Here is a 15,078-nt window from a genome sequence, read left to right as displayed (position 1 = left end):
TTTCCTTATTTATAAGTGTATGATTTTAGGCTGTGGACCTAACAGCCTCAATTTACAAAGGCAAATTTTCTCCAACTAAGTGGTTTTATCAATTTACACTCCAACAAATGGGGTTCAGTTGTTCCCACTCTGCCATATCCTTGACAAGAGTGAGTATGGTCAGATGATTAAATTTAACAAGTTGATAAAATAGAATAGTAGTTAAGAACCCAGATTTTAGAGCCAAACCACTGGTGTTCAAATGCTGGCTTTACTGCTTACTAGTTGAATGGCTTCCGCCCTACTTTCCCTCTCTGGAAGAAGAAAGAGGTCCTAGTACCTAGTTCATGCACTCATTGCCAAGAATATGTGTGTAAACATATGCAAAGCATTTGGAATAATATATAGTTAATGCTCAATAAAGCCTTTAGAGTAATATACAGTGAGTGCTCAGTAAGTGTGAGCCCTGTTTTAACATTTTGAATTGGCCATTCAAATCTTGTCTCCTGTGAATTTCCTATTCCTTTCCTTACTCTAGGACTTTCCATTTTGACTTGTAGGTATCCTTTAACTACTCTGAACAATAATCACTCATTTGTTGTTATATGTTGGAAATATTTTTTTTTAGTCTGTGGCTTGTCTTTTTAGTTTTTATGACATTTTTTGTCAAGAAGTTTTAAATTGGAATCTAGTCAATGTATCATTCTTTGTATTCTTTTTTCTCTTGCTTAATCAATCCTTCTCTTCAGTGCAGTCATACGAATATTCTCCTATTTTTTTTTTGTAAAAGTTTCTAAAGTTTGTTCTTCACATTTAGGATTTTAGGATGTATTTCATGTAGAATTTAATTTTGTGACCAGTGTGAGGTAAGGAATTTTTTCAATCACCTCTCTACATAAGAAACCAAATATTGTGGTGTCATTAATTAATTTGTAAAGTCATTTTTGTCAGATTATTTCTATATATGAATAGGTCTGGTTTTAGCCTCTCTATTCCATTACTCTTTGTCTTTTTTTTTTTTTCCTACAACAAATCTTTCTGCCTTTTTTCCTTTCTGTCTTTTTGTTGTTGTTGCTTAGTCTTTGTTTTTGTTGTTTTCACGACAAGGTCTCTCTCTACTGCCCAGGCTGGACTGCAGTGGCTTGATAATAGCTCATTGCAACCTCAAACTCTTGGCCTCAAGCAATCCTTCTGCCTCAGCCTCCTGAGGAGCTGGGACTACAGGTGTACTTCACCATGCCCAGCTAATTTTTTTTTTTTTTTTTTTTTTTGTAAGAGATGAGATCTCACTGTGTTGCCCAGGCTGGTCTGGAACTCCTGGCCTCAAGTGATCCTCCTGCCTCAGCTTCCCGAGCAGCTGGGACCACAGGTGCATACCACTGCACCTGCTAATTTTTTTTTCTTTTGTAGAGACAGGGTATCCCTATGTTGCCCAGGTTTTCACTGTCTTAATTATAATAGATTTAACATTCATCTTGACATGCTAGATTATTTCATTACCACTTTGGTTGAACTAGGAATTCCCTTCTCTGCCTGGTTCCAGGTCCAAGTTGGCCAAGTTAAGACCTTGTGTGAGACTTCAGGATGTGGAAATGAAGGGGAGACCTTCACTTTTTGAAGCTCTTCACATTTAGATGGGTGATGGACACAGAAGTACCTAACAGATTCTAACTTGCCCTTGATCGCCTCTGCTTTGCATCCTGTTCCTCTTCCCAAATTCTGGTCTTGTAGTCTAAGACCTACTACCAGATATTTAGCTAAGAGCCACAGAGGAGGTGGCTTCACAAAGGCAATAGCGTCACACAAACATCTCCATGAGTTCCCTCTGCAGTACAAATTCCGTAGCTGGATGTGTACTTGGCTTCTTAGATTTTTCTGTAAACTCTGACATGTCGACTTACACCAGTGCTTTCAGAAGACGGTTTAGACTCTTCTCTGATCTCCTAGCTTCTCCTTCCAGATCTTCATCTCCCCTGCTCCTCCTACAATTGGATAAGATCTGCTTCCTAGAATAAATCCCATGTCATAACACTCTTTGTGGCTCTAGTGCAGGCGTCCCCAAACTACGGCCCGCGGGCCAGCCCCCTGAGGCCATTTATCCAGCCCCTCGCCACACTTCAGGAAGGGGCACCTCTTTCATTGGTGGTCAGTGAGAGGAGCACAGTATGTGGCAGCCCTCCAATGGTCTGAGGGACAGTGAACTGACCCCCTGTGTAAAAAGTTTGGGGACGCCTGCTCTAGTGCCTTGATTGAACCCTGACTGACATATTTAATAGGTTAAAGTGAGCCTTCCTATCTTGGTCTTCTGGAAACTTCTTGGTCCTTTGCTCTTCCACATGACTCTTTTTAAATCATCTTATCAAGTATCCAAAAGAAAAAAAAAAGTTTTGATTTGAGTGGGATTGTTCTGAATTCATTAATTAATTAGGGGAGAACCAAATTTTTTTTTTTGGTCAGGTATTTGCCATTTAATTTCATCAGCTCTTTTTTCTCTTTCCCTTTAGATTTTTTTTTTTAATTTACTTATTTTACTTTAGGTGCATACTATATCTGGCATTTCTCCCCATGCTATTGCTATCCCTCCCCACCCTCCCCTCCCTCCACACCCCCCTCCCCACCCCCCACTGTCTCTCCCCTACCCCACCCCAACTGCCCCCAGTGTGTGATGTTCCTCTCCCTGAGTCCATGTGTTCTCGTTGTTCAACACTCACCTGTGAGTGAGAACATATGGCATTTGGCTTTCTGTTCTTGTGTCAGTTTGCTGAGAATGATGGTTTCCAGATTCATCCAAGTCCCTACAAAGGACACGAACTCATCATTTTTTATGGCTGCTTAGTATTCCATGGTGTATATGTACCACATTTTCTTTGTCCAGTCTATCATTGATGGGCATTTGGGTTGGTTCCAGGTCTTTGCTATTGTACACAGGGCTACAGTGAACATATGTGTGTATGTGTCTTTACGGTAGAACAATATAGTTCTTTGGTATATATCCAGTAATGGGATTGGTGGGTCAAATGGAATTTCTATTTCTAGATCCTTGAGAAATCGCCACACTGTCTTCTACAATGGTCAAACTAATTTACACTCCCACCAGCTGTGTAAGAGTATTCCTATTTCTCCACATACTCTCCAGCATCTGTTGTCTCCAGATTTTTAAATGATCACCATTCTAACTGGTGTGAGATGATATCTCAGTGTGGTTTCGATTTGCATTTCTCTAATGACCAGTGGTGATGAGCATTTTTTTCATATATTTGTTGGCCTCATATATGTCTTCTTTTGAAAGTGTCTGTTCATATCCTTCACCCACTTGTGAATGGGGTTGTTTGCTTTTTCTTGTCTGTTTTAGTTCCTTGTAGATTCTGGATATTAGCCCTTTGTCAGATGGGTAGATTGCATTTTGAAAAGATCAACAAAATAGCCAGATCAATAAAAAAGAAAAGGGAAAAGAATCAAATAGATGCAATGAAGAACGATAAAGGGGATATCACCACTGATCCCACAGAAATACAAACTACCATCAGAGATTACTACAAACAGCTCTACTCACATAAACCAGTAAACCAGGAAGAAATGGATAAATTCCTAGACACGTGTACTCTACCAAAACTAAACCAGGAGGAAGTTGAAACTCCAATAACAGCGGCTGAAGTAGAGGCAGCAATCAATAGCCTACCAACCAAAAAAAGTCCAGGTCCAGATAGGTTCACAGCCAAATTCTACCAGAGGTCCAAAGAGGAGCTGGTTCCATTCCTTCTGAAGCTGTATCAAACAATACAAAAAGAGGCAATCCTCCCTAACTCATTTTATGAGACTGACATCATCCTGATACCAAAACCAGGCAGAGACTCACCAAAAAAGAAAACTTCAGGCCAATATCCATGATGAACATTGACACAAAAATCATCAATAAAATGCTGGCAAACAGATGCAACAGCACATCAAGAAGTTTATCCATCATGACCAAGTAGGCTTCATCCTGGGGATGCAAGGCTGGTTCAACATATGCAAATCCATAAATGCAATCCATCACATAAACGGAACCAAAGACAAAAAACATACGATTATCTCAATAGATGCAGAGAAGGCCTTCAATAAAATTCAATAGCCCTTCATGCTAAAAACTCTCAATAAACTAGGCATTGATGGAACGTATCATAAAATGATAAAAATTATATATGACAAACCTACAGCCAATTATCATACTCAATGGGTAAAAGCTGGAAGAATTTCCTTTGAAATAAGGCACTAGACAAGGATGCCCTCTCTCACCACTCCTATTCAACATAGTATTGGAAATTCTAGCCAGAGCAATCAGGCAAGAAAAAGAAATAAAGGGTGCTCAATTAGGAAAGGAAGAAGTCAAACTGTCTCTATTTGCAGATGACATGATTGTGTATCTGGAAGACCCCATCGTCTCAGCCCAAAATCTCCTCAAACTGATAAGCAACTTCAGCAAAGTCTCAGGATACAAAATCAATGTCCAATTTTTAAATAATATTTAATATTTTAAAAATTATTTATTGATGTTGATGGAGTGTAAATTATCTTTATATTAATATTGTTTTAGTAATGTGTTGATTTTTCATGTTAGGTCCAATTGCTTGCCTGTATTTTCTCTCAGACTCTATGAAGGCAGTCAATTTCTGTGAATAGTGATTGTTTTGTTTTGTTTTTATATGCCTTCCTTTTCCTGTCTTACTGTTCAACTAGAACCCCCAAATAATGATTGGCTAGAAAAAATAATTGTAGGCATTTTGTCTTGTTCGTATTAAAGGAAGTAACTCTAAAGATTTACCACTAAATATGATGTTTGCTACAAGTTTCTGATAGACATATGAAGAAAATGTGCTTCAATTTGTATCTCCTGATTTTAACATGAAAGAGTATTAAATTTTCACAAATAATTTTTCTGCCTCTGTTAAAGTAATCATGTGCTTTTTCTCTTGCAATTTGTTAATGTGGTAAATTGTATTAATAGATTTTTCTAATATTAAATCATCCTTGCTTTCCTGGGAACTTAACCTAGTTATAATATATTACTATGCACTATATGGTATAGTATGTTTTTGTTTTTAAACAAAATATAGTGTATTTTCATGTTTAAAGTTATCAATTTTGCTGAATTTTATTAGAATTTACAAATTTATATTTAGAAGTGAAGTTGGCTTACGGTTTTATTTTTATTTTTTTGAGACGATGTTTCATTCTTGTTGCCCAGGCTGGGGTGCAATGGCACAATCTCGGCTCACTGCAACCTCTGCCTCCCAGGTTCAAGTGATTCTCCTGCTTCAGCCTCCCAAGCAGCTTGGCTTACAGGCATGTGCCACCATGCCCAGCTAATTTTGTAGTTGTTTTAGTAGAGACAGGGTTTCTCTATGTTGGTCAGGCTGGTCTCAAACTCCCAACCTCAGGTGATCTACCTGCCTCGGCCTCCCAAAGTGCTGGGATTACAGGTGTGAGTCACTGTACCTGGCCTAAAATGTTCTTTACTGCCCTTGTCTTATTTTGGATTCAAGTTTATGTCAGTCTAATAAAATGAGCTTCGGGGTACTCCTTCATTTTGTAATCTTGTTATAATCTCTGGAATAGTTTATATAAGATTGGGAGTATATATTCCTTGAAACTTTGGTAGGAATCACCTGTAAAAAATTATCTGTGGCCTGGTGCAGTGGCTCACACCTGAAATCCCAGCACTTTGGGAGGCTGAGGCAGGAGGATCACTTAAGGTCAGGAGTTTTGAGACCAACCTAGCCAATATGGTGAAACCTCGTCTCTACTAAAAATACAAAAGTTAACCAGGCATGGTGGTGGGTGCCTGTAATCCCAGCTACTTGGGAGGGTGAGTCAGGAGAATTGCTTGAACCCAGAAAGCAGAAGTTGCAGTGACCCAAGACTCTGTCTTAAAAAAAAAAATTACTTGTATGTGATTTCATAATATAGGTAGATATAATCATTGAGTAATATCTTTCAAGATCATAGAATTTAGGTTATTTCTTCTTAAGTTTATATTGATTACTGTTTTCTAGAAGTTAACCATTTTGCATGTCTTCCGAATTAATTGACACAAAGTCAGACCTTATTGTCTCTTGTTACCTGTTTTAATTTCTGGTATATTTATGGTTATATTTGTTTCTAATTCACAATTTCAATATTGCTTTGAATATCTTTTGTATGTAACATCAAACAGGCTGTAACAAAGCCCAGTGTTAAATAGATTTAATAACCAATTCTTCCAATAACCCAGAGTTGTGCAGAGGAATAGAAACAGAAATACCACTAAAACTACTTCTCTATAACTTCTGCCTACTGTCCCTAATTCTTCCCTGGGGAGTCACATAACCTCAAAAGTGTACTTCGACAAACTCCTTAGAAATTGTTGCTCTTATGTAAATCCAAAGTGGCAGTGTTTTGTTCCCTCCATTCAGAAAACAAGAGACAATACATCTCCCTCCTGAAAGACATCTTTCTTTCTTTATTTTTATTGCATTTTAGGTTTGGGGGTACATGTGAAGAACATGCAAGATTGTTGCATAGGTACACACACGGCAGCGTGATTTGCTGACTTTCTCCTTATGCTATCTCTCACCAACTCTAAGGAGCCTCCATTTTTCTGAAAGTTACTCAAACACCCTGTACTCCTTTTCTGATGATCCATCCCCAGATGTCAGCATCTGGAACTGAGTCCTTTAGTCCAAGTGTAGTCTGACCAACACGAGGAGAATGAGTCTCAGACCATCCTCTCACTGGACCTTTCCCTTCACACTTCCTAAAATACGTTTCCTGCTTGCTCGTCACACTGTTGACTCATGTTAATTTTGCAGTCAACCAAACATTTGAGTCTTTTTCACATATGCTGTTTAGGAATCTTTGTCCACAATAAAAGAAGAACTCCATTATATAACTCCCTAGTCTACAGACTTCGAGAGAGAATGTAAAGCATGTTTGGGCCTTGAGCAAAGCAATGAGAGAAAAGTTGAGGGTGAAGTAGATTTCACCCTCCTTCAATTTCAGACAGTGCTATCCTCAGCATTAGAGAGGAGTGAGTTCTTTATAAAGGAAGGCACATCAGCTGGGTTATACCATAGTCCAATTTCCAAGTACAGGGAAGGAAAAAGAATTCCCATTTACTGAGTACCGACTGGGTGCCAAGTCTATGGTAGGTGCTTTATGTGTGTTTATCTCAGCCTTCGTGCTGATAACAGCACTGGGTCAAGGTGCAATGTAAATAAAGAAGGATGTAAATAAATGCCAGGTAAAGTTATTCCCATCTTATGTATGAGGGAACAAATTCACAGCATGACTTGCCCCAAATGATACAACTAAAAAGTAATGAGGCCTTGTTCGACTTCTACACTCTCAGCCAGGAATGAATGAATGCAGGTAGAGGGGAGGCAGCAGGCAACAAGGGCAATTGTGTGATGCTTTGTCATTTAATGAAGGACAGACTTTTCACCTACATTAACTCTTTTGTATCACCTGCTTCACCTACCATAAGAAGCTAATTCTCACAACAGCCTCTTACAGTAGGTGGAGCAGGTGATATAATCTTTATTTTATGAGTAAAGATAACAGGGCTCAGAGAATTGAGGGATCTACCCAAGGTCGCCCAGCTAGCAGTGGTAGAGACACTTTGATCCTGGGCTTTCTGACAGCAAACATCTTTTTAGGCAGCAGGTATGGGACAAGGAGAACAGCAGGGGCCTGGGGCAGGGATTGACTGATCAACATGGACATGGGAAAAAAAAGTCCAAAACCCCTCACCAAGAAAATATAATACTCTGTTATTTATTTTTTTTTAATCATCTTAATCCTTCAAGATGCACAGAAGAAAGCAAGCCCAGTGTATTAATCGGTTCTCACGCTGCTAATAAAAACATACCCAAGGCTGGGTAACGTATAAAGGAAAGAAGTTTAATGGACTTACAGTTCCACGCAGCTGGGGAGGCCTCACGATCACAGTCTAGCAGGCATCTCCAAACTTTTTACACAGGGGGCCAGTTCACTGTCCCTCAGACCGTTGGAGGGCCGCCACATACTCTGCTCCTCTCACTGACCACCAATGAAAGAGGTGCCCCTTCCTAAAGTGCGGCGGGGGGCCAGATAAATGGCCTCAGGGGGCCGTATGCAGTCCGCGAGCCGTAGTTTGGGGACGCCTGGAAGGTGAAGGAGAAGCAAAGGCACGGCTTACATGGTGGTGGGAAAGAGAGCGTGTGCAGAGGAGCTCCCCTTTATAAAACCATCAGATCTCGTGAGACTTATCCACTATCACGAGAACAGTGTGGGAAAGACCCGCCCCCATGATTCAATTACCTCCCACAGGGTCCTTCCGAGGCACATAGGAATTATGGGAGCTACAATTCAAGATGAGATTTAGGTGTGGACACAGCCAAAGCATATCACCCAGGTTGATGACAGAAGTAGCTGAGGTGCCTAGGACAGAACACATCACTGCGTCTGCCCCAAGCACTTCTCCTGGATAGCAAGGTAGTCTTGTGCTAGCAAGGACATTAGTGCAATAGATTCTTAGGCAGATGGAGGCTGTAAACCAGAGCCTGGTGAACTTACAGATCTTTGGTTTGTTCGGCAAAACCAGAATCTTAAACAACCACAACAACACTCTAGTGAACAAATGTGTTCATTTTACAATCTGCTGAAGACATGTAGATTTAACATCAGTCAAGTATCCTTAGAACAATCATTTTCCCAGCTATTTAAACTCCACTTAAGTCAAGCACCCAGCTTATTCCAGGCCAGGCTTTGCCTGTTAATTAACAATTCAGCTGCTGGTTACTAGTTCCCACAGGGCCTCAAGTGAGACCAAATCCCTCCAGCTGGGAGGTTCTCTGTTTTTGCAGCACCACTAATTCAGATCTATTGCCCATCCCAAGCCTGGCTGAGAAACTGTTCCCCTGAAGCCCCTTTAGTTGTTCCAGGGATTCTAGAGCCCTCAACATTCAAGCCAGCATTCATTACCTGTCAACAGGTGGTGGACATGTAGTTTTATGATTGTACTCAAGTTCCTCCAAGTTTTGTTTTTTCAACCAAGACCTTCAGAAATCCATACTTCCTATAGAGGATTTAAGAAATAGAAAAAAATGAAATAAAATAAAAAGACAAAAGACATTAAGAAATTCAGAAGCAGAAGCAAAACTTCTCCAGTACTCTCCCAAGCCTGGTTGTGGATCAAATTCACCCAAGTACCTTAAAAGAATATGCAGACACAGAAAGGAATCTGCAGCAGAGGACCACGTTAAACATTACTAGAATGCCATTAGCAAAATGCAGACTCTGGTTAAAAAAAAAAAAAAAAAGAAAAGAAAAAAACAGAGAGAAAGAAAGAGAGATGAAGGAAGATGAAGAAAGAACTTGTACATTAAAAGAGACTTAAGAAACATAACAACCAATGCAGTATTTGAACTTGATTCCCATTTCATTTATTTTTTAGTTTGAGTTTTTATTTTATTTATTTAATGTTTTTGAGATGGAGTCTTGCTCTGTTGCCCAGGCTGGAGTACAGTGGTGCCATCTCTGCTCACTGCAACCTCTGCCTCCTGGGTTCAAGCAGTTCTCCTACTTCAGCCTTTCTGATAGCAGGGATTGCAGACACATGTCACCACATCCAGCTAATTTTTGTATTTTTAGTAAAGACAGGGTTTCACCAATTTGACCAGGCTGGTGTCGAACTCCTGAACTTGTAATCTACCTTGGCCTTCCAAACTGCTGGGATTACAGGTGTGAACCACCGTGCCCGGCCTTGATTCCTATTTCAAACAAACACAAGGTAAAAACAAGACAAATGAAAAAAGAAAATTTGGGACATTTTGGAGACAATTAAAATTTTTAACACCGGATATACGATGATATTAAAGCCTTCTTATTATTTCTGTTTAGATGTAATAATGGTATTGTGATTATATTTTGAAAATATTTCATATCTTGTAGAGATATGTACTGAAATATTTTTGGCTAAAATGATGTGTCTAGGAATTGCTTCAAATATGGAGGAGAGTGATTAAAAATCCAGATGAAGCATGAATGGCCATTAGGTGATGCTTTTTACAGCTGGATGTTAGGTTCATGGAGGAAAGTGGGGTTCATTATACTTTTTGTTCTACTTCAGTATATGTTTAAAATTTTCCGTAATAAAAGTTAATCTCCCCAGGTTTGTGAACTATTCTATTTCTTTTTTCCTCATCCCTTAACACACCTATATACACAGAACTTCCTGTGTAAAATGTGTATTCAGTGTTTATTCCCCAGAGGAGAAGAAGGAAGTAAGACTAGGGTATTTTTGAACTATGTACAAATACAACTGGTTTCAGACCCTTTAATGTGATCTGTACTTATTCTAGACTGAGCCACATGGAAGACCTGTTACTGAGTTAGATCAGCGTGGTTACCTCTAAAAGACGAAAAGATCAAACTAAGACAGTCTTTTTTTTCTTCTGTGGAAGTACACGTGTGTTTGCATGTGTACATGTATAAACGGCTGTCATGTACCTTTGTGTAAGCTGTGCACTGCACAAGGTTGTCGCATCTAAGGGAGCACGCTTTGCCTCATCAACACATTGTAGATCTATATATTTATTGTGACAACAGTCTTGTAAGTGGCAGTAAAATGTCTTTTTCTAACAAAATTGGTATTTTTGATAACTTTCCGAAAGAGAGAAGCAACGATATCTTAAAGTAGGGGCTTCTATTTTAATTACATACTTATGGTATAGGCTAGCAGTGGACCTGAACTGACTGTCTTGCCTGAGTTTGAATCCCTTCCCCAAAACTCACTCACTGACCTTTAGTAGCCCTGAGTTCAAGTTTCTTCATCTGTAAAATGGGATGATAATATTATCTACCCTGAGAGCACTGTTCAGAGCATTAAATGCAGGTAAACAGTATCTGGCCGGTCCATGGGAAGCCTTCAGTAAGTGTTAGAGATTAGCTATTACCATTTCTGTTCACTCATATCAAATTTTATAGGTGTAAGTGTGTGTATGTATGTTGCATTATTCATAAACTCAACTAATAAATTTTGCAGTGGACTGAAGAAAGACTGTCTCCACTATTTTACGAGTTCAAACTATTTTAAAAACAGGAGTTTTCCCCAACTATGAGTTCTGAAAAATGCAAGAAAGCTCAAACTCCAGGTAAGCAGCCGGCGTTTCTAAGCCTCTGCGCACAGAAGCTGTGTGCATATGCTAATGAGAAACCCTTTGAAGAAACATGCTGGGGTTTTTCCATCCCTCTAACTACTTGGTTCTTAAGCCTGTCGTGATGGGAAAAGACCCAGTGGGAGTTGCCAGCCACAAAAGGGGTTTTACCCCACAGTCAGAATAGAGTAAAAATGCCTCAGGAGGTTAAAAGTCAATTTTTAAAAGGAAAGAACACAGAGTATGCTTTTAACTTGATGTTAAAAATAAACTCAGTGAGAGAGTGCGTTTTCCCACCCTCTCCCACTGTCCTTCTGTCCCCTGCGCTGCCCTAAAGGAAAGAAAGAGTGCTTGTGCTTCATTTTTATTCTTCTCATGCACTTTTCTTTCATTATTATTTTTTTACTCTTAGCCAAGCTCGGTTTTCTGTTCACAAAACAAGTTGCATTTTTTTTTCTTAAAAATTCCTCGGGGATCCCCAAGAAGAAGCAAGACGGATTATCAATCAGAACTAGCCTGTGTCAGGATGAGTAAAGATTCTCGCGGACATAAGCAAAGTGGAGCCCTTACGGCGTCCCTCGTGCCCGGGAAGTATCTGCAGGGGACATTGTTGAGGCAAGACGGCCTTTCACTGAAGGCTTTTTCATATTGGGGTTTAAGGACAGCCCCTTCCTGAGGCATGACTCGACATGGAAACACTACTTAGCTGAGCTGGTATCAATACGTTCCATTAAGCAGCCACAAAATTCCAGTAGATTGGATGTGCCAGTTTTTGTTCATGGAAAAGCAAATCTGTGTAGCAGAAAAGCTGCCAGCTGGAGTGGATAATCTTGATTTCTTATTGTACATAGATGGCAGAGTGATTTCAAGACCCCGGGGTGGCGGTGGCGGGGGGAGGAAACTGTTGAAGGACAAGGAGACCCAGGCCTGTGCACGGTACTACAATTTCGCTGGCGGAAACTCTAAGAGATGAAGGGGTGGCTGAGGGCTTGAGACCCTGTTTACATAAAAATATATTTTTTTTTAAAGAGAAAGAAAGACAGCCCTTAGGCAATATAAGATAAAGGAAAAAGCAGCAAAAAATCATTTTAAGAATTAAAAGTCTGCCAGCATGGTGGCAAACACCTGTAATCCCACCACTTTGGGAGGCGGAGTCAGGAGGATCACCTGAGCCCAGGAGTAGGCAATATGATGAAACACCATCTCCACAAAGATACAAAAATTAGCTGAACATGGTGGCGTGCACCTGTAGTACCCGATACTATGAGTGGGTCGGGGAGGCTGAGTGGGGATGATAGCTTGATCAGGGCAGAGAGAGACCCCCCTGAAGAAATCAAGAAAGAAAGAATGAGAGAAAGAGGAAGGAAGGAAGGAAGAGAGGAAGGGAGGAAGGGAGGAAGGAAGGGAGGGAGGGAAAGAAAGAGGGGAAAAGTTGTAGCTGGGTGTGGTGGCATGTGCCTATAGTCCAGCTATTGGGCAGGCTGAAGCAAGAAGACTGCTGGAGCCCAGGAGTTTGCCGCCAACCTGGGCAAAGAGCAAGACCCCATCTCTTTAAAAATTTAGAAAATAAAGTTCTAGTCTAGGGCTGACCTCTAACTTGTAGCACGACCTCAGTTCACATATTTTCTTCCCTACTATTTCTTTTTCACAGAATGAGATCCCTCTCTCCTTAGATATATTCTTTAACAAGAATATATAATTGATAAATAATATAATTGATAACAAAAGATTACATTTGAGTGCTTAAAAAGCGAAAATCACAGTACAAATGCATGCTTAAACACTGGTGAAATTTAATGAAGTGATTTCGACACACGTCTAGAAAGTTAGAAGGGAAATTTTGTTACTAAAGGTTGATTTTGAGCCAATTGTTTTCCAGTTCTCATGAAAGTGAAGCACTCTAGGACAAAAGCATGCTGCGGACTCCAGCACCTCACCCAACATGCCTTGACAAATGAGTAGAGGAAGAATGCCAGGATTTCCAGCCTGCAATGCTTCACCTCTGGGGAATCTATGGCCTTCTTGCAGGGGATCTTCTAGTTTATAAGCTCACCAACATAATCTGAAAGCCAGTGAAAATGCTATTTTCACCATATGTATATGCCACCATTTTCAAATGTATATAGATGGGTTGTGACTAATAAAATACAATGAACAAATTATAAATTCATCATTTGTATATGTATCATTAAAATAGACTCATTTAAAACATGACTAAAATTGAGTCAATTGTCAACATCTATTTCTTCATCAACCAATTTTAAAATTACAGTTTCTTCCAGCTAGGAACTCTGGAGTTTAATATGCTATAGCTTTTTGCCATCAATTGATCTCTGCTGGATTAGTTCATTCTAGAAAGTGATGGAACATTGATACTTTGAGTGCCAGTAACTCAAAGTGCTTTATTAAAGCAAAGTCAGGAATCAAGTATAAGATTAAAAACATTTGAGTCAGTAACTCTTTATTTACTTATTTGCATTGTCCTGGAAAGGACTGAGGATGGCTTACCAAGATGCATACAATTTAGCAAGATGCAATCAGTTCAATAAAAGTGATGCGGGAAAAAGATAGGGTAGAGAAACGAGTGGCAGGGCTGTGGTTAGGACATGAAAGGCGTTCTGGGAATCCCACATTCTTCCAAGTTCTGGCCTATTTGGCTCTGCCCTTTGTAAGCAGCCAAAGGGAAGAGGACACCATTATTAGATATATAACTTATATTATCTATTAATAAATATACATCGGCTTCTCACAAAAAGCCCACCTCTTTCTGCTGGAAAGATGAGAGAAACTTCAAGAAATAGCAGCATCCCCAACAACAGGCGTCCCCAAACTTTTTACACAGGGGGCCAGTTCACTGTCCCTCAGACCGTTGGAGGGCCGCCACATACTGTGCTCCTCTCACTGACCACCAATGAAAGAGGTGCCCCTTCCTGAAGTGCGGCGGGGGGTGGGATAAATGGCCTCAGGGGGCTGCATGCGGCCCGCGGGGGCCGTAGTTTGGGGATGCCTGCCCAACAACATACCAGTTGCAACAGAACAAAAACAGTTTTAGCCCATGTCCTCATGCCAAAGCCAGATTCAGTAACTAATTTTTTACAGATTTTCTCTAATGATGAAAAAGTGCTTTCCAACATTCAGTGAAAATGATCTTGTCCCTCTTCATTAAGTAGGAAAACAGAGGCAGGGGAGTGAATTGCTTTCACTTTATACACCACGTCAATTGCTAAGATAAAAGTAGAAATGATTTGTCCTAGCTAGATTTAATTACCTCCAGATGTGCATTTGCAGATCATGTTATGATTATGAAGTGCCCTTAAGAACTCCTTAATGGTGTCATGGTGACCTTTTACTCCATTTCATTTTCTCTTCCAACCCCTTGATGCAGTTTTCCTCACTCTGACTCTTATCCTCTTGCCTTGGTCGCCACTGAGAACTCAGGAATGTAGAAAACAGATTTCCTCTACAAGGCAGAGGGCCAGGGGGAGCCATCACAGAGACGGATGAAATGGCAGAGCTGGAACACTGGGGCATGCACTGTGGAGATGGCCTGGAATAAGTTTCTGAATTGAGGCCAGGCCTCCAGCACCTCACTGCTGACCAAGAGGTCCAGAAACATGTGTCTGCAACTTACGCTTTCATAGCACCAGCAAATCACCAGGCCATTTAATAATTCAGGAAGCAAATACGCACTGAGTATCTTCCAAGGGACCAGGCGCTGAGCCTGTACTAGGAAATCAAAGGTGAAAGAGGCACAGGTGTGTCCCCATAGAAACTACAGCTTAGCTGGAAGAGAGTCCACCACACAGGAATTTTAATACGGCATACACATGTTGATTCTGATGTCAAATTCTTGAGTCCTACTCCCACTTTTGCTATGTCAGTGAGTCAAACTCTTGGGGCTTCGGTTTTATCATCTGTAAAATGGAGATAGCAACTACCTTCCAGA

General features: G+C 40.3%; 1 long non-coding RNA gene across 4 annotated transcripts in view; it reads right to left on the bottom strand.

Annotated features, from left to right (window-relative positions):
• The window catches only part of LOC141585089 (uncharacterized), a 230,717-nt gene extending 221,549 nt beyond the window's left edge, over positions 1–9,168 (bottom strand). For 3 of the 4 annotated variants that reach the window (XR_012518379.1, XR_012518378.1, XR_012518377.1), the window contains exons 1-2: positions 8,959–9,168; positions 7,910–8,138 (exon numbers count right to left, since the gene is read on the bottom strand). This is a non-coding gene — a long non-coding RNA (uncharacterized LOC141585089). Of the gene's footprint in view, positions 1–2,690; positions 2,775–7,909; positions 8,139–8,958 lie in introns of all 4 variants that reach the window. The other variant, XR_012518380.1, reaches the window with a different exon arrangement.
• Between the last annotated feature and the right edge of the window lie 5,910 nt (positions 9,169–15,078).

Source organism: Saimiri boliviensis, chromosome 7, assembly GCF_048565385.1.
Source record: "Saimiri boliviensis isolate mSaiBol1 chromosome 7, mSaiBol1.pri, whole genome shotgun sequence".
NCBI lineage: Eukaryota > Metazoa > Chordata > Mammalia > Primates > Cebidae > Saimiri > Saimiri boliviensis.
The sequence above is the reverse complement of the archived record's forward strand: the minus strand, read 5'-3'. Positions and strand labels throughout refer to the sequence as shown.